The sequence below is a fragment of the Eurosta solidaginis genome, chromosome 3 (assembly GCF_040869045.1).
Source record: "Eurosta solidaginis isolate ZX-2024a chromosome 3, ASM4086904v1, whole genome shotgun sequence".
In the NCBI taxonomy this organism is placed as follows: Eukaryota; Metazoa; Arthropoda; class Insecta; order Diptera; family Tephritidae; genus Eurosta; species Eurosta solidaginis.
Genome location: NC_090321.1, coordinates 34,099,136 through 34,118,711, shown reverse-complemented (window position 1 = coordinate 34,118,711; position 19,576 = coordinate 34,099,136). Strand labels below are relative to the sequence as shown.

Sequence of the window (19,576 nt, the reverse complement as noted above, 5' to 3'; positions counted from 1 at the left end):
AAACAAGTGTGATATCTATACAATAGACATCAAAACAAAAAACAGTTCCTCAAACATTATTGGAACCCTCAAAATTTAAGAATAAAAATGAGTCCGAAATATGTTAAAAATTTGAGCGTCAGAAATATGATCATTTTATGACTCCGAGATGATGAAAATTATGAGTGATATCCGGAATTTTTTATTTAATAGATGAACTTCGGAAGAATTATTCATACATTATTTTGAAAAATGTTTTTCTTTTTTATTTAAATTTGAATTAATTCATTGTTTGTAACGTATCTAGCTCTTTCTTTTTAATATTAGTATGAATGCTTATTCTTTAATTGCCACTAGAGGTCCTTTAGTAAATTGTATCTTCACATTGTAAGTAATTTCAACATTTTGCGACCACAAAACTATTTCCCAGTGTGCCCGGGCTGATGTGTCGGCCCTCCCATTAGCGCTGACCGCCAGAGATCAGTATGACCTACTTATGGAGGGGTTCCTTCCGCTTTATTTTTTAGTATTTCATTAATGCTTTTCCAATAGCAATGCGAAAAATGTGTAATTGTTATATGTAAGAGCTATATACATACACATGTATACTTTTGACTATAGTCCTAAAAGAGGCTTTTCGGAGTCCCATAAATATCGAAAATGAGCGTTTATGAGGACAATAGGTGCCATTGCAAGACGGGAAATGCGATTTCAGACTCCTAAATGAGCTCATAAGGAGTGTAATCCCAATCGACCTTCTTATTTAATCAAATATTTTCAGTTTTCTTTTAGAAGCTAAATTCAAATGATGCTGTGGTAAATTGTTTCCCCCACTCCGTTTGAAAGTACCTGGTGCAAAATGATACTTTGTTGTTTTCACTCGGCGTCACTCTGTTGCAAGTTTGCGTCTTTCTTTCACGAAATATTTCTTCATGGATAAAAAAAGTGGTACCATAACCTACAATTGCAGGCATTTTGCCATTACTAAGGTGATGACATAGACTACAGTGATTCGTATCCCAATCCTTCATCAGATTTTCTCATCCCATTTCCGACATAAACTAGACGATGCTTAATTTAGTGATTGGTGTTCTTATAGTTGCCTTCGAACTAAGAAATCATTGGCGACAATGGGCTTCACAGTTTTTAAAACAGCATGCCGTTTTGAAAGAATTTTGCGGTATGCTCGAGTGTAGCGACTAAAATTCTGGTTGACTTTTTTATAATAGCGCTTAGATGAGCGTGAGGGTTCTTCCTGTCCATGCCAACCCAGCGGTATGTAACTTTCATTCAAACACTCCAAATACGGTTCGAACATGGAAAGTTTTTTCTCCTTGTAAAAGGCACCAGTACTTCTTATTTGAATTGGTAGTGATACCTTAAGGCTGTGGCAAAAACGATGGGAAAATAAACAACTAGGCCAATTCACAATGAAACTTACCACAAATGTTAAAGCATGGAGCACCAGAAGCTTTAGCGGGGTAAATTACCAAGTTACCTTTCGGATTGAGATACCCATCTCAAAAAAAGTCTATACAGAACAAAAAGAAGGCCGATAATTCTAAGTGCGCTCACGGTGATGCTGAAGACGATGCTAAACACAAATTCTTGAAATGCTTGCGCTGGAGCCAGTACCGACAACTACTCGAGCTAAGAGTCAGTCAAATTCATCCAACCCCCCAAAAAAAAGTAGTATTTTGGTAACATACCAAGTTTCTGTGAAGTGCCGGAAATAGTTGCATGATGCAGGTTACGACATCATCTGCGGACCAGTGCCAAATACACGAGTTTTACTTACTTACTTAATTGGCGCTTAACTGTTTAAACGGTTATGGCCGTCCAACAAGGCGCGCCAGTTGCTCCTTCTTTCTGCCAACCGGCGCGAATTGGTCACACCAAGGGAGTTTAAATCGTTTTCCACCTGGTCCTTCCAACGGAGTGGGGCCGCCCTCTACCTCTGCTGCCATAGGCGGGTTCTGATAGAAACACTTTCTTGAAGGAGCGTCATCTTTCATTCGCATAACATGGCCTAGCTAGCGCAGCCGCTGCGTTTTAATTCGCTGGACTATGTTGATGTCTGCGTAGAGCTCGCACAGCTCATCGTTAAATCTTCTTCGGTACTCGCCATCGCCAACGCGTAGAGGTCCATAAATCTCTCGAAGAACTTTTCTTTCGATCTGTTTCAGTTTCCTAGAGCCGCTTCATCTTATGTTGTGATGGCCCATGCTTCTGCACCATATAGCAGGACGGGACGATAAGTGACTTGTAGAGTGTGATTTTCGTTTGCCGAGAGAGGACTTTACTTTTCAATTGACTACCTAGTCCAAAGTAGCTTTTATTGGCAAGGTACTTCGTTTTGTCGACTCTAATTAGGGACGAAAAGAGTGGAGTGAGTCAACCAATTTAAGGGCATCCTTTAGGGGCTTTAACTGCCCCCTTCAGCTCCATATTTCTTCTTTTCTTTAGCATTTAGCACCTTCGTAGCCAAACGTAAACTCAATATCACTCTCTGATAAATGTCGAGAGACCAAACAAAATTTGATCTATCTAACAATTTTGACCTCATCGTACACTAGATAATATTTCCTACAGGGTCTGTGCCGCAGGCTCTGTGTTGGCAAAGCCAACGCTAGGCAAAGGCATGTATAAATCTTTGTGTGTCGACATAATGCTTTGTCGAGTAAGAGTTACAAAAACCTATTTATATATAAGTAAACATGCCACATTAAATTGTAGACAAACGATTATTTGCACAGACAATATTTGCGATGGCAGTAGACAAATTTTGGTAGCAGACGGCGCCTTTTTTTGGTTGCAAATGAGCCTTTATCATGTAACTACCCTGCAGTCAAAAGCCAATGTAGTCAGCAAACATTCTAGTTCATTGGCTAGAATTTTGTGGGGTTATTCATACTAGTTAGTGTATGAGTAGTTATTTGACTAGAATTTTGTGGCGTTCATCATACTAGACAGTTTTAGAATGGTTCATTGACTATGATTTTGTGGTGTTATTCATAGTAGTTAGTATTTTAATAATTGATTCGACTAGAATTTCGTGTGTCGGACTCGAGGAAATGCGCGAGTGCCAGTTTGCAACCCATACTTCAATTGGCAATGCTAGTTATCGTCCAAATCAACGGGCACAAAAACACAAGCATGACGAGTCAACCCTCACCCTTACCTCAACAGAGGTGCCGATGCCAAAACACCTTGGCCATGAGGGCATCAGCAGCCTAGCACATTTTTTCTACTTGGCGTTAAAAGCCTTTGCCATTCCATAATAACGTACAATGGCAAGGATAAAACCACTACCAAAGACCGGAAACCCAGCCAGTACCTAACGATATTATGCCTCTGGTCAGTAACGAAAACAGTTGAAGCCGTTACGATTCCCTCAAATAAATGAAATTCTTCGGTTATCCAGCCATCCGTAAAGTAAAGTGCATATCACTTATCACTTAGCCCTGTGTCTTGAGATAGCGTCACAGGATATGGTCCGCCGGCTCCGCTGATCGATCACAAAATCGGCATGTGTTATTCCGTTACTTTTTACGTTTTATATATAAGTACGTATTTTTATCAAAATTTATTCCAAAGTATAATGTATTGAAGTGATAAATTTTGAAGTGATATATGTATGTATATTAACTTGGGTCGATTTGTATGGACCAAAGTTAACAAATTGTCGCGCCATCGATTTTTCGATAGGATTTGGGCTCAAGAAAAAAAAGTTCCACTACGTACACCCAAAAAAATAATTTTCGAGCCTGCCAAAAAAATAATGGCGAAAGGGTAAATTTTTCGACCAAAACACCCCAAAACCCAAAAAAATATTTTTATTTTTTTCAAAAAACTGTTGTAAAAATCAATGGCGCGATATCGGTTGATAAATCGACCCAGTCTAATATACATACTTTTTATATATATGAGATATAATGAATAAAATGAATTTGAGCTAATTTATCAATTTTCAAGTAATTTTTCAACCCAACTAGGACTGGTGTATTAACTAGTACGATGCTGATGCAAATATCGAATAGTATGTCAACTGGTATTACAATGATGCACAGACTGAGCAGTATGCCAACTGGTATATTGATGTTAAATACACTAACTAGTATGTCAGTTGGTATGATATTGATGTATATAATAACTAGTATGCCATCTCGTATAATGCTGGCGCAAAGGCTGACTGGTATGTTAATTGGTATGACCCTGATGAGTATGCTGACTAGTATGGCATCTGGTACGATGTTGGTGTATATAATTACTAGTTTGTCAATTGGTATGATGCTGATGCAGAGACTGGCAATTGATATTTCGTAGGGCATCGCCATGTTAAAAATACCAGTTGCTAATATGAAAAAATTACAGAACTCATACTAGTTGGGATTTTTGGAAAACTAGTATTCATCTAGTATACATCTAGTTGGTTTGTCTGCAGGGTAAATATTACGTATACGTAGATTTTACTATTACAGTAACATATTGTCCATCTTATAAAATTTATAGCCACCACTACTACTTATCACAATCACAATTAAAACTGGCTTACACAACATTTTCGTTTTCGCCATTCACTCGTTTGGAATTTTCGTAAATATTTATTATTTCATTGATTTATTTTGCTTGTTTAATACTTTTCCTTAGCTAAATTTTCACTACAAAAAAGAATATGATAAAAAAATTGATTGAATAGAAGACTGCAAAAAGGAGTGAAAAAATTTATTTGGTAAGAAAAACAATTGAGAAAAGTCAATAGCTAGTTTGAAGAGCACGCCGGCGCAAATTGACCCAGCTCTCTTTTTGCCATATAAGAACTCACTACTAATTTAAAAAAACTACTTAAAAGGATAGGAGTATGTATTAATTTTGATTATTATATATGATACCTATTGCTGAGAAAAAAAGGAAGGATACAAAGCACTTTAAATGCACGAGCCATACACAAAGTAAGAATAGGAACGGCAACAGTAGCAGGGACAATTTACTTTACACCAAATATTTCTTGGCTACGTCACTGTACATCTTGACCAAAATTAGATTGAACTGCATGGGCAATAAAGACCTCACATAAACTGGAGATGTCCATATGGCTACCAGAATTTGTTTGACGACCAAACGGAAAACCCGCAATTATGTTCCAGGGCTTATATTATAAAATACGTCCTCTAAGCAAATGCAAGAAGTATTAAGGAGCTTAATTGCTGACGTGAGATCTGGTAACTCTACCGCCCCTAATACTATGTTCAAACAGAAAAATAAATTGAGGAAATTTCGATTTGAATTGAGTGCTGTTCATACAACTCGATTTAGCTTACACAATAGTAATTTGATAGCTGGTTGGCTCATCTCTACAGCAAGAACATACCTTTGTTCAGACTGTCAAAATGTGCGTGTTGGTATTAGGCGAATGAAATGGAATGAAAACATAAAACTTTGAAATTTTTGCGTGTTGTAAGAAAATGTGTTCAATGTTTTGGTTTCATTTTGAGTTTGCCATCTTCTTTTGACAATCCCTACTCCAGTGAAATGAAAGACATAAAATCAGCTGATGAGATGAGCCAACCATATAGTTCAGCCATGCGCAACTGACGTTGAAATCTACTCAATAAACACACTTTACAAGGTTGTATTTGCAGTTTGAAACAATTTATTACGCAATTTTTTTTTAAATTGGCAATTTATTATTACAATTTATTATATGATAAATTGCGTAACAAATTGCCCAAATAGTATAAATTGCCAATTTGGTGTGTGTTTGAACCTAGTATAAATGTGCTCAACTTTCTTCCTGTAGCTCGCACCACCAACATCTGCAATTACTGGCGATGTCTAACTAATAAGCATGTGACTCAAGAAGGTAGTGCCCAGTAAGTATGCCCATCGTTAGCATTAAGTCTTCTCTCTTTTGAGATATATGCAACTTTTTAAGTCTCATGTCGTAGGATTCGCCCAGGACCTGAGCCTTTTTTCAGTCCCGCGCTTCTGTCTATGCCTTTCTTAGTTCATATGCAGCTTCTGTCTCTTTTTTTAATTTGTTCCAAATTGATTGATTGAGACCTATCGTCGACTTATCGAGGGCTGCACTCTTCTTTTCCAGCTCATCACCCTTTTCGTTACATTATATCGTGTTAAGACCGGGTACCCAGTATAGACGTGATATCTTCAACAAGCATAACCAAAAAAAGTTATCAACTTCACTTTAGTATTTGTTAAATTTCCATCTGGTAACTTCAAAACGAAAACGCTACAAAATTTCGCGCATGCGTAAGACCTAGCAAACCAACTCGACCCAGCACTAACTGGTGAAATTCAAATTTGTGGAGAGTGAGAGTCAAAAATAAATAGAGAACTAATAGTTGAAAGCTATTTGGAAGCATGCCAGCCAGTGTTCGGTTTTCCTCTACTAAAACTTTAGGTCCCATACTTTTGTTTAAAATTTGAGTTCAAACTACCAAGAGCAGAGAAGCAGAATAAGAATACATTAAACGTTTAGTTAGATAAAGAACTAAAACGATTCTTACAGAAAAGTAATACGTTTTCGATTATTAGATTATTTTAAATAGTACTGTTCCATTATAGTAAGTATTAATCTAAGAAATCCTATTCTATTCAAAAGTAGCCTAAAGTAGTAGTCGTCAGTGGTTTCGAAAACACTCCGAGTGTATTTCTGCATTAAAAGGCTTCTCACCGGAAACTCCCAAGTTATTAAATAAATTATAAATTAAAAAGTGTTTCAAATAAATGTTTCATACATTTAAAAAGCAATGGGGCAATCCCTGCTTAATTCATACAAATAGGAAACTCATTTCATTTTTAGGTGTCATTCGGAGTCGGCTTATAACATATAAGTTCCGTCTCGCCAATTTGTGACAAAAATCAGAAGGAAGCCCGACAAAAACTGGAAGATAAGAAGCGGGGCGTTTGTATTTATCATCACGATAATCTTACTTTTTCGCGTTTTTACCCAATATAACAACCTTCCGCGCTGAGTAAAGTGGAAAAAGCACTTGAAATTCTTCAAGGCATTAAACCTCCGATACTTGAGATAGTAGCAGAAAAACACAGTTGATACTCCTGATAAAACGCACATACCGCTGGCTTTAAAACCTTCTCTGAATATATAACCCCAAATAAAGTAGGAAAATATTTAGAATCAAGGTTGGACTCCCGACTAACCCACTGAACTCAAAATCAAATAGACAGGTAACGCTGCTAAGCAAGATGATCGCAAATATCGAATGACCAACAGAAAGCAGAATGGAGTTGATTATGGACACTCTTCCATCCATGCTACTGTACACCTCAAAACTCTGGGCAATCACATTTCAAATAAAGAATGTGTCTAAGCTCGAGCAGTATGGGGAACAGCAGTACAAGAGATCACAGGAACAATCCCCATCGACCTATTAGCGCTGAAAGGGGAAAGTTAGGAAAATCAAAAAAGAACACTGATCAAGGTCACATGAAAGTCGTTAGCCAAGATAGCGAGCAAAAACGATTAGGCTGTGGCAAGTGCGCTAGGGAATTGAACAATAAGGAAGTTGGATAGCTAAACTAATCACAGCTGTTAAATTATGGGGTGGCAGATGTTTTGGCTGGGTACTTAAAAAAAATATAAAAATGGTTGACGTTTCGATGTGGACAAGAACAGCGGTCCCTAAGGGTGGCAGCAAATCAGCCACTTCATAGTAAAAACGGTACTCTTAATTGTTAATGGTTTTTGGCCATCGGCTTTTTGGCCAATATATAAAATATAAAAACAATAGCTTTTTCTTGATCTACGTGTTTCGATGTTTTTCTTACATCTTCTTCATGAAGTCTGATTCATTACTTATCCTTGAAGTAGGACCTATTAAAAGACTCTTAAAAAATTAAAAATACTGAATATCGCCTTGAAGTAGACAACGATCCCAAAAGGGGAATGTTTGTTAGTTCACGAAAACAGAGATTTTTGGCGTACTATTTTTATTAATATTTTCTACACATTGGCGTAACCTACATTATTTTACGGAAGGAACGACTTCATTAATATTAACACTTTTAAAATTCAATTAAAAATTGTGTAATTCGATTTTGCCTTTCAACTGCTTTCATGGAGGTGTGTGGTTCGAAAAGCCTAAGTTCAGGAAAATTTTCAAAATTCAGCTGAGTTTGAAAGTTTCCCAATACATGCCAGAAAAAAATTATTTAGAAGGAAAGTTTCGTTAGCAATTTTTTGTAACATACTAAAAATTACCAGTGTCATTGTGGTGTTCGCTGCTGTAGCAAGTTTTTCAATAAAAGCAGTATAAATTAGATAATACTTCTTGAGAAAGTATGGGTTAAATTCTACAAACAAATATTTTTTTCAAATGTCGATGCCCATTGCCATTTACTACAATTTTCCACTAACTCTGGTCCGAACACTGATGTGAACGCTTACATGAGAGTAAACGTCAAGGCACGTGAGCGGCACGTCAGAGGTTAAGCAGCAGTTAAGCAACCTATGCGCAATGTTGTTTCTGTTTGTAAATATGGCTAACATGCATAGGTATGTACTTTTTGTTGCAATGCCGTTGTTGGTAGCGATACTATGTTTAATGTTCTTTTTTTTAATATCAAAAACATTGTTGGCGCTTAGGAGCGATTGTAGGCATCATGTAAATGAGAGCAGGAAAGTGAAATGAAAAGCAGAATGAGAAAAAATAAAAATTAGTAAAGCTGAGACGAAAATATTTGGTAGTTAAATGGTGTGTAGCAACAACAATACAGCACAATTTACAAATTTTACATACAGACAAAAATAAATGGGAGTAGATATGGCTTTAATGGTTTGTGCCATTTTGCGATTTTTTGTTACTGTTGGCTTTTTGTTGTTGTTTCTAATCTAAATAGGCCTTTTTTTTTGTTGTTTGTGCAGCTGCTGCTTCATTGGTGTCAAGGCAATACGCACCTACATCTTCCTGTGTTTCATTAGGTACGAAACTTTCCATAGATACGACGTTGTTTATTGTTTTTTATTTTAGTCAAACAAATATTTTGTTTCAACTGTGCAATGTTTATTGCTCAATAGCTATTTGTCTTGAATTATCTTATATATAAATAGACACGATGAAAAAATGTGAAACCGTTTTCTGCTAAACTATAATTACAAGTTATACAAATTATATATGTATTGATAGGAAATTTTGAGCTGCACTGTTATCCATAAACAAAAAAAAATTTGAAAAATCATTTTAATATAAAAAATTTAACAATAAAGGCACACCACTACACATGCATTTATTCATACTATAGACACGCTGTGTGTGTACTTGCTTTTTGTATACTATGCTGAATCGTGAGCATGGCCGGGGAGTTGGTTTGTACACAATAAAAATTAAACAAAATATATAACATTTCCCTATTTTGAGCTTACTTATTTATTATACTACCCATCCAATGTTCTTATTATTACCCCATACCTTTTGTTTGCGAGAAGCAGATTGATTAAAACATACCCTTCCTGCCAGAGCAATATAAAATTTCCCTATCTTGAGCTTACTTATTCATTATATTACCCATCGAATGTTCCTATTATTATATTAAAATGACAAATTATATTTCTTTTATTTTCATTTCCCTTCCATTGATTTTCCTTCCTTTCCTTTCCTTTCCTTTCCTTTCCGTTCATTTCCGTTCCTTTCCTTACCTTTCCTTTCCTTTCCTTTCCTTTCTATTCCATTCCATTCCTTTCATTTTCTTTCCATTCATTTCTTTTCCTTTCGTTTCCTTTCCTTTCCATTCGTTTCCTTTCATTTCCTTTCCTTTCCTTTATTTTCCTTCCTTTCCTTTCTTTTAATTTTCTTTATATTTCCTTCCTTACTTAATGACAACAGAGTGTTTACAAAAATTATTGTATATAAAGAAGTTCTACGTAGTCATTAAGCATTTTATTAGTATCAACAAACTTGGAATATGTTTTTTACCAGAGTAGCCGTAGTATTTTTGAGAATTTTGGTTTGCAATGTTACTTTTTTATAAGAACAAATAGCTTCTTAGGTATCAATAGCTGTAGTTTCTTATATTTTAAAACATTACGTCCAAAAAGTACTTTAAAGCCATCTTAGAATAAATAAATAAATTTTAGTTAGTTTTGAACTATGTAATAGTTGTTTAAGTTTTGTTCAGTATTGAAATTGTTCTATTTAGCAATATATTAATATTAATAAAAATTTTAACGTAACTCTTTTTCTTACTAAGGTAAATAACGTTAAGTATGAACAATAAAAATATATATACATTTTTTTAACTGCTTATGTGGTTGAATTTCAACCACTGGGCGAACTATAATTAAATTGTTGCACTTACCTTTCATACAAACAGCTTTAATTTATAAAGCCAATAACAATCGTTTTTAAAATTTTACCAAAGACTTAATTGTTGATGCAATGTTTATTTTTATTTTTTAATTGGTTTTTTAGTAACTGAACAATTTGAGTTTTGTTCGTTAGTGTGTTGTTAAGGCAAAAAGGTGCCTTGTCTCCTTCTTTTGTTTTTTTTTGTTTTTGTTTAAGTTATTTACTTGTATTTAACTCAAGTGTTTTTCCTTCACTTCTCTATTTAATAATTTTTTTTTTTTTTTGCAATTTTTGTTTTTTTGTTAAAACTGCTACAAAACGGTTGTACAATTAGCTAATTTCGTGACGTTTATGTTATCTCAGTCATAAGCTTTAGGCTAACTGATAAATATTTTTGTTGTACCAACTACATATTTAGCTTACACTTTTTTGTTGCTTTTCCCTGTAAAATGACAAACACTTTGTTTTAATAAATTTGCCACTGCGGAGTTTTCGCTTGCCACCTATATCTATATTTATTTTTAATTTCTTTTTATCTAGAAAAAAGTGTAAAAATTTCTGGAAAATATTTTTGTTTTCGCTCTTAATAAAATACACTTTATCCAAAAATGTGACAATTTAAAATAACAGCAGCTAACTTTATTTTTCGAGCACGTAGCTAATCTTAGTTTTATCACACTATTTGCTTAGCGAATCTTATCTATATATCATAAAAAGTTATTAGCAAAGAAGCGTATTCGCGAGACATGTGACAATTTTTATTTAATTGTTATACTCAGTTGAGCAGAGCTCACAGAGTATATTAAGTTTGATTGGATAACGGTTGGTTGTACATATATAAAGGAATCGAGATAGATATAGACTTCCATATATCAAAATAATCAGGATCGAAAAAAAATTTGATTGAGCCATGTCCGTCCGTCCGTCCGTCCGTCCGTCCGTCCGTCCTTTAACACGATAACTTGAGTAATTTTTGAGGTATCTTGATGAAATTTGGTACGGAGGTTCCTGAGCACTCATCTCAGATCGCTATTTAAAATAAACGATATAGGACTATAACCACGCCCACTTTTTCGATATCAAAAATTTCGAAAAACCGAAAAAGTGCGATAATTCATTACAAAAGACCGATAAAGCGACGAAACTTGGTAGATGAGTTGAACTTATGACGCAAAATAGAAAATTAGTAAAATTTTGAACAATGGGCGTGGCACCGCCCACTTTTAAAAGAAGGTAATTTAAAACTTTTGCAAGCTGTAATTTGGCAGTCGTTGAAGATATCAAGATGAAATTTGGCAGGAACGTTACACTTATTACTATATGTACGCTTAATAAAAATTAGCAAAATCGGAGAATGACCACGCCCACTTTTAAAAAAAAATTTTTTTTAAAGTAAAATTTTAACAAAAAATTTAATATCTTTACAGTATATAAGTAAATTATGTCAAGATTCAACTCCAGTAATGATATGGGCTCCGCCCTTTTTCATTTAATTTGTCTAGGATACTTTAGATACTTTTGGTAGAGGCATAGATTTTATGGCGTTAACTGTTTTCTGTGAAAATGGGCGAAATCGGTTAATGCCACGCCCAGTTTTTATACACAGTCGTCCGTCTGTCCTTCCGCATGGCCGTTAACACGATAACTTCAGCAAAAATCGATATATCTTTACTAAACTCAGTTCACGTACTTATCTGAACTCACTTTATCTTGGTATGAAAAATGAACGAAATCCGACTATGACCACGCCCACTTTTTCGATATCGAAAATTACGACAATTGAAAAAAATGCCATAATTCTATACCAAATACGAAAAAAGGAATGAAACATGGTAAGGTAATTGGATTGTTTTATTGACGCTAAATATAACTTTAGAAAAAACTTTATAAAATGGTTGTGACACCTACCATATTAAGTAGAAGAAAATGAAAAAGTTCTGCAGGGCGAAATAAAAAACTCTTAAAATCTTGGCAGGTATTACATATATAAATAAATTAGCGGTATCCAACAGATGATGTTCTGGGTCACCCTGGTCCACATTTTTGTCGATATCTGGAAAACGCCTTCACATATACAACTACCACCACTCCCTTTTAAAACTCACATTAATACCTTTAATTTGATACCCATATCGTACAAACTCTTTCTAGAGTCACCCCTGGTCCACCTTTATGGCGATATTTCGAAAAGGCGAACACCTATACAACGAAGGCCCACTCCCTTTTAAAAATACTCACTAACACCTTTTATTTGATACCCATATCGTACAAACAAAGTCTAGAGTCACCCCTGGTCCAGAAAGGCCCACTCCCTCTTAAAATACTCATTAACTCCTTTCGTTTGATACCCATATTGCACAAACGAATTCTAGAGTCACCCCTGGCCCACCTTTTTGGCGATATCTCGAAACGGCGTCCACCTATGGAACTAAGGATTACTCCCTTTTAAAATACTCATTAACACCTTTCATTTGATACCATATCGTACAAACGCATTCTAGAGTCACACCTGGTCCATCTTTATGGCGATATCTCGAAAAGGCGTCCACCTATAGAACTAAGGCCCACTCCCTCTTAAAATACTCATTAACACCTTTCATTTGATACCCATATCGTTCAAACAAAGTCTAGAGTCACCCCTGGTCCACCTTTATTGCGATACCTCGAAAATGCGTCCACCTATAGAACTAAGGCCCTCTCTCTCTTAAAATACTCATTAACTCCTTTCGTTTGATACCCATATTGCACAAACGAATTCTAGAGTCACCCCTGGTCCACCTTTATGGCGATATTTCGAAAAGGCGAACACCTATACAACGAAGGCCCACTCCCTTTTAAAAATACTCACTAACACCTTTTATTTGATACCCATATCGTACAAACAAAGTCTAGAGTCACCCCTGGTCCAGAAAGGCCCACTCCCTCTTAAAATACTCATCAACTCCTTTCGTTTGATACCCATATTGCACAAACGAATTCTAGAGTCACCCCTGGCCCACCTTTATGGCGATATCTCGAAACGGCGTCCACCTATAGAACTAAGGCCCACTCCCTTTTAAAATGCTCATTAACACCTTTCATTTGATAGCCATATCGTACAAACGCATTCTAGAGTCACCCCTGGTCCATCTTTACGGCGATATCTCGAAACGGCGTCCACCTATAGAACTAAGGCCCACTCCCTTTTAAAATGCTCATTAACACCTTTCATTTGATACCCATATCGTACAAACGCATTCTAGAGTCAACCCTGATCCACCTTTATGGCTATATCCCTAAATGGAGTCCACCTATAGAACTATGGCCCACTCCCTCATAAAATACTCTTTAATGCCTTTCATTTGATACACATGTCATACAAACACATTCCAGGGTTTCCCTCGGTTCATTTTTGTACATGGTTATTTTCCCTTATGTTGTCACCATAGCTCTCAACTGAGTATGTAATGTTCGGTTACACCCGAACTTAACCTTCCTTTCTTGTTTTAAATTGTGTTGTCTTATCTCAATTGTTTGCTTCAACGAAAGCTATTTTGTAACACCTTCAAACGTGTACACCTTATAATGCCGACTTTCGGAGCTCCGACAAAGCGTAATCCAGACAATTTTCAGAAATCTTGATATTACACCATCCAAACAGCTCAAAATATATACATACATAATGAAATTCTGAAAAAGCAAAATCAAAATAATGGCTTAATTCTATATTGGGTGTGCAGAAAAGATCCCGAGAAAGATAATGAAATTATACCGAAATAGTCCCAATTTAATAATATAAACCATACCGAAGTGATATCTCCAAATAATATTGAATTGATATCATTATTTTTATTTAATTAGCGAGACAAGCTCACGTTGCTTTATACAATTGTATCAATATCAAATATTAGAGAAAAATTACAAAGTTTACAAACGGCGATGGTTACTGGGACATGTTTCTGAATTTCACTTATTCATCAGCTAGCTTTGCGGGAGCTGAGTATTGAACTCGAAGTCTCCAACATTTATACTTTATACTAGTTTAAAGCAGATGCCTTTATCCACTCAGCCATATGAATGCCCCGCTGCTCGCGTTGTAATTGGTATCTAAGTGTTGGTCTTTTGTTACTATTCCTTTATTCACCATTTAGGTACATATTTATTCTATGTGATCTTTAATCCTAATTGTGTGGAATAATTATAGGCGCGCTCCACGAGCGTAGTAACATTGGGTTTATAGCATTGCTTTTCTAAGCAGTACTTCCACTGTTGACTGTTATACCAATATTATTATCTGTATTTAATCAGCGAGACATGCTCATGTGGGTTTATACAACAGTTTTTGTTATTGATATCAGAGAAAAATTACATCGATATCATAATCTATATTCATAAACTCGAAAATGTTGGTGAAATGATTAGATCATACAGTGCCGGTCTCGAAATAATCCCGAAAAAGCTCCGATGTGAACCTCTGCCTCAAATAGTGTGTGTAGCTATACATATATATATATATATCATATTTAGCTATTTCCAACTAAGGGGCATGGCACCGCCCATTTTTTTTTTTTTTTTTGTTTTTTGTAATTTTTTAATAAAATTTAAATTGTTTCCGTGAAATTAACATTACTTTTCCGTTAACGTTTTGATGCAATTTTTTATTTTTTATTTTTATTTTAAAATTCAAAAATCTTTTAACAAAATAACTTGATAGTCACGCTTTTCACATTTGGCTTGTACGCAAAAAATTACTCAAATTTCAACTTTCGCACTTTACCTTTCTCCTCACACTGCCTTTTTATTTGTATAGTCGTGCAAAATCAAATATTTTCAAAATCTTTATTAATTTTTTTTTTTTTTTTTTTTAGGAATTCTAATGTGCTATGTGCCACACATGCTTATGTATGTACACAAACTCACAAACACCAGTGCAGCACATTTAATTATAATTACAATAAAAATGCACAATAAATTACAGCACACAAATTATATGTACATATGAAAATTTATATTATAGTATGTTAAAATGTTCTTCACATTCGCGTTGAACTTTATCAACCAATTCGCTGTAGATACGAAAAGCAACTGATTGCTACAACTGCTAACTGAATTACCGTACAACTATGTTGAGCTCTGACAATGCGTTGCACTTACGGTTGCCACTCTGGTTCATTTCTACCAAATATGAAACTTTTTGTTTAGACTTGGTACCTTTCCTTTATTTTGGTCCTTTTCAAGAAAATATTGGAAATTATGAAAATAAATGTGTATTTGATTAAGTCACTTAAAAAAATAATAACATAGTAATTGTTTTTTCCCAAACGCGCTGACGATAATTTTATGACTTTTTTAAAGATACCAGATTACAACACTCAAAGCAGTGCGCTTAAAAGTGTAGGATCAAAAGAGCATAAAAACCTTTTGTAAATTTCTTTTGTAATATGCGTAAGATTTCCTTGTGCCAAGAAATCAACAGCCAATAGGTACCGTTTGGGAAAAGTATGGATGATTGCCATACTTTTAGGGAAATTAATCCAAAAACCAGCATTATTGTTTTCTCAAACAAAACATCTCTGTGACATTTGCAATACACCCCAACGTCTTGAGAAAATTGCAAAAAAGTAATGGGTGCTTAAAATTAAATAAAATTTTCAATGCGGTCTAAGCTAGTTAGGTTGAAGGTGGTTCTGAAATAGTATCAGCCTTTGATTATGCTATAGAGAAAAGGGCAATTTCTGAACTGCTGCACTTTTAGTGCATTCGAAACCATTATTTGTTCGCCCTCAATATCTTTTACATGCTTTCGACCGGCGAAATTAACATGACAATGTCCCCCGCTGTATTGCCGTTTCTACAATTCCTAACTAGGGAAAATCAAGATACTATCGAACTAGTTCTTGTTAGGTACTTTAGGTCTAGTTTCGAATTGAAAATGTGTACTACTAGCTGCTAACTTCCCTGAGGGGTAATTAATCTCAATACATAATAATACAGTGCCGTTGGTACAAGTCTAGTTTTAATTTTTGCTTGTTCACTATTTTTTAGTAAAGAGTGCACGAAAATGGAAAATTTGAAAGTATTTCAATCTTTTGCTTCTTTTGACATATTTTTCAAAACAAAAGCTGGATCAATAAAATTCTATTAACCCAAAACGAATGTAAAATTCGGAAAATAAAACTATATAACTTTTCTATTTATTTGAATTTGTTTTATATATTTTAAAGAAAAATATTTTCTTAAATAATATTTAAATTTATTTTGCGCTTTTTATTTTCATTTTGGGTAGAAACTGTAGTTATTTTGAACAAGTTTTAGTTTATTAAAAGAAGAAGCATATTAAATTACCTAAAATACACTTTGGAAAATTTTGGACTTCATTTTCTGGATGAATAGAAAAATCCTCTTCTTATGCTCTAGAAATTAAAGAATGAAAATTTTTGTGTATAAAGTCGATTTTGAAAATTTTTAGATCTTCATTTGAAAATAAAAAACAAGTAAGGAAGGTTAAGTTCGGGTGTAACCGAACATTACATACTCAGTTGAGAGCTATGGTGACAACATAAGGGAAAATAACCATGTAGGAAAATGAACCGAGGGAAACCCTGGAATGTGTTTTTATGGCATGTGTATCAAATGAAAGGCATTAAAGAGTATTTTATGAGGGAGTGGGCCATAGTTCTATAGGTGGACGCCATTTAGGGATATAGCCATAAAGGTGGATCAGGTTGACTCTAGAATGCGTTTGTACGATATGGGTATCAAATTAAAGGTATTAATGAGGGTTTTAAAAGAGAGTGGTGGTAGTTGTATAAGTGGTCGCCTTTTTGAGATATAGCCATAAAGGTGGACCAGGGGTGACCCTAGAATTTGTTTGTACAATATGGGTATCAAAAGAAAGGTGTTAATGAGTATTTTAAAAGGGAGTGATGCTTAGTTCCACAGGTGGACGCCGTTTCGAGATATCGCCATAAAGGTGGACCAGGTGTGACCCTAGAATTTGTTTGTACGATATGGGTATCAAATTAAAGGTATTAATGAGGGTTTTAAAGGAGACTGGTGGTAGTTGTATAAGTGGTCGCCTTTTTGAGATATAGCCATAAAGGTGGATCAGGTTGACTCTAGAATTCGTTTGTACGATATGGGTATCAAATGAAAGGTGTTAATGAGTATTTTAAAAGGGAGTAATCCTTAGTTCCACAGGTAGACGCCGTTTCGAGATTCCGCCACAAAGGTGGACCAGGTGTGACCCTAGAATTTGTTTGTACAATATTGGTATCAAAAGAAAGGTGTTAATGAGTATTTTAAAAGGGAGTGATGCTTAGTTCCACAGGTGGACGCCGTTTCGAGATATCGCCATAAAGGTGGACCAGGTGTGACCCTAGAATGCGTTTGTACAATATGGGTATCAAACGAAAGATGTTAATGAGTATTTTAAAAGGGAGTAATCCTTAGATCCATAAGTGGACGCCGTTTCGAGATATCGCCATAGAGGTGGACCAGGGGTGACCCTAGAATTTGTTTGTACAATATGGGTACCAAAAGAAAGGTGCTAATTAGTATTTTAAAAGGGAGTGATGCTTAGTTCCAGAGGTGGACACCGTTTCGAGATATCGCCATAAAGGTGGACCAGGTGTGACCCTAGAATTTGTTTGTACGATATGGGTATCAAATTAAAGGTATTAAGGAGGGTTTTAAAAGGGAATGGTGGTAGTTGTATAGGTGGTCGCCTTTTCGAGATATCGCCATAAAGGTGGACCAGGGGTGACTCTAGAATGCGTTTGTACGAAATGGGTATCAAATGAAAGGTGTTAATGAGTATTTTAAAAGGGAGTTATCCTTAGTTCCATAGGTGGACGCAGTTTCGAGATATCGCCATAAAGGTGGACCAGGGGTGACCCTAGAATTTGTTTGTACAATATGGGTATCAAAAGAAAGGTGTTAATGAGTATTTTAAAAGGGAGTAATCCTTAGTTCCATAGGTGGACGCTGTTTCGAGATATCGCCACAAAGGTGGACCAGGGGTGACCCTAGAATTTGTTTGTACAATATGGGCATCAAACGAATGGTGTTAATGAGTATTTTAAAAGGGAGTGGGCCTTAGTTCTATAGGTGGACGCCGTTTCGAAATATCGCCATAAAGGTGGACCAGGGGTGACTCTAGAATGTGTTTGTACGATATGGGTATCAAATTAAAGGTATTAATGAGGGTTTTAAAAGGGAGTGGTGGTTGTTGTATAGGTGGTCGGTCGCCTTTTCATGATATCGCCATAAAGGTGGACCAGGGGTGACTCTAGAATGCGTTTGTACGATATGGGTATCAAATGAAAGGTGTTAAAGAGTATTTTATGAGGGAGTGGGCCATAGTTCTATAGGTGGACGCCATTTAGGGATATAGCCATAAAGGTGGATCAGGGTTGACTGTAGAATGCGTTTGTACGATATGGGTATCAAATGAAAGGTGTTAATGAGTATTTTAAAAGGGAGTAATCCTTAGTTCCATAGGTGGACGCCGTTTCGAGATACCGCCATAAAGGTGGACCAGGGGTGACCCTAGAATTTGTTTGTACAATATGGGTATCAAAAGAAAGGTGTTAATGAGTATTTTAAAAGGGAGTCATCCTTAGTTCCATAGGTGAACGCCGTTTCGAGATATCGCCATAAAGGTGGACCAGGGGTGACCTTAGAATTTGTTTGTACAATATGGGTATCAAAAGAAAGGTGTTAATGAGTATTTTAAAAGGGAGTGGGCCTTAGTTCTATAGGTGGACGCCGTTTCGAAATATCGCCATAAAGGTGGACCAGGGTGACTCTAGAATGTGTTTGTACGATATGGGTATCAAATTAAAGGTATTAATGAGAGTTTTAAAAGGGAGTGGTGGTAGTTGTATATGTGAAGGCGTTTTCCAGATCGCGACCAAAATGTGGACCAGGGTGACACAGAACATCATCTGTTGGATACCGCTAATTTATTTATATATGTAATACCTGCCAAGATTTTAAGGGTTTTTTATTTCGCCCTGCGGAACTTTTTCATTTTCTTCTACTTAATATGGTAGGTGTCACAACCATTTTATAAAGTTTTTTCTAAAGTTATATTTCGTGTCAATAAACCAATCCAATTACCTCACCATGTTTCATTCCTTTTTTCGTATTTGGTATAGAATTATGGCATTTTTTTCATTTTTCGTAATTTTCGATATCGAAAAAGTGGGCGTGGTCATTGTCGGATTTCGTTCATATTTCATACCAAAATAAAGTGAGTTCAAGTAAGTACGTGAACTAAGTTCATTAAA

The 19,576-nt window shown here is 35.5% G+C and overlaps 1 protein-coding gene across 3 annotated transcripts in view; it reads right to left on the bottom strand.

Annotated features, from left to right (window-relative positions):
• The window catches only part of gol (goliath), a 217,504-nt gene extending 202,142 nt beyond the window's left edge, over positions 1-15,362 (bottom strand). The window contains exons 1-2 of one of the 3 annotated variants that reach the window (XM_067771381.1): positions 15,061-15,362; positions 10,315-10,746 (exon numbers count right to left, since the gene is read on the bottom strand). The gene's annotated coding sequence lies outside the window, so the exon portion shown is untranslated. Of the gene's footprint in view, positions 1-10,314; positions 11,097-15,060 lie in introns of those variants that run through there. The other 2 variants (XM_067771383.1, XM_067771382.1) reach the window with 2 other exon arrangements.
• Between the last annotated feature and the right edge of the window lie 4,214 nt (positions 15,363-19,576).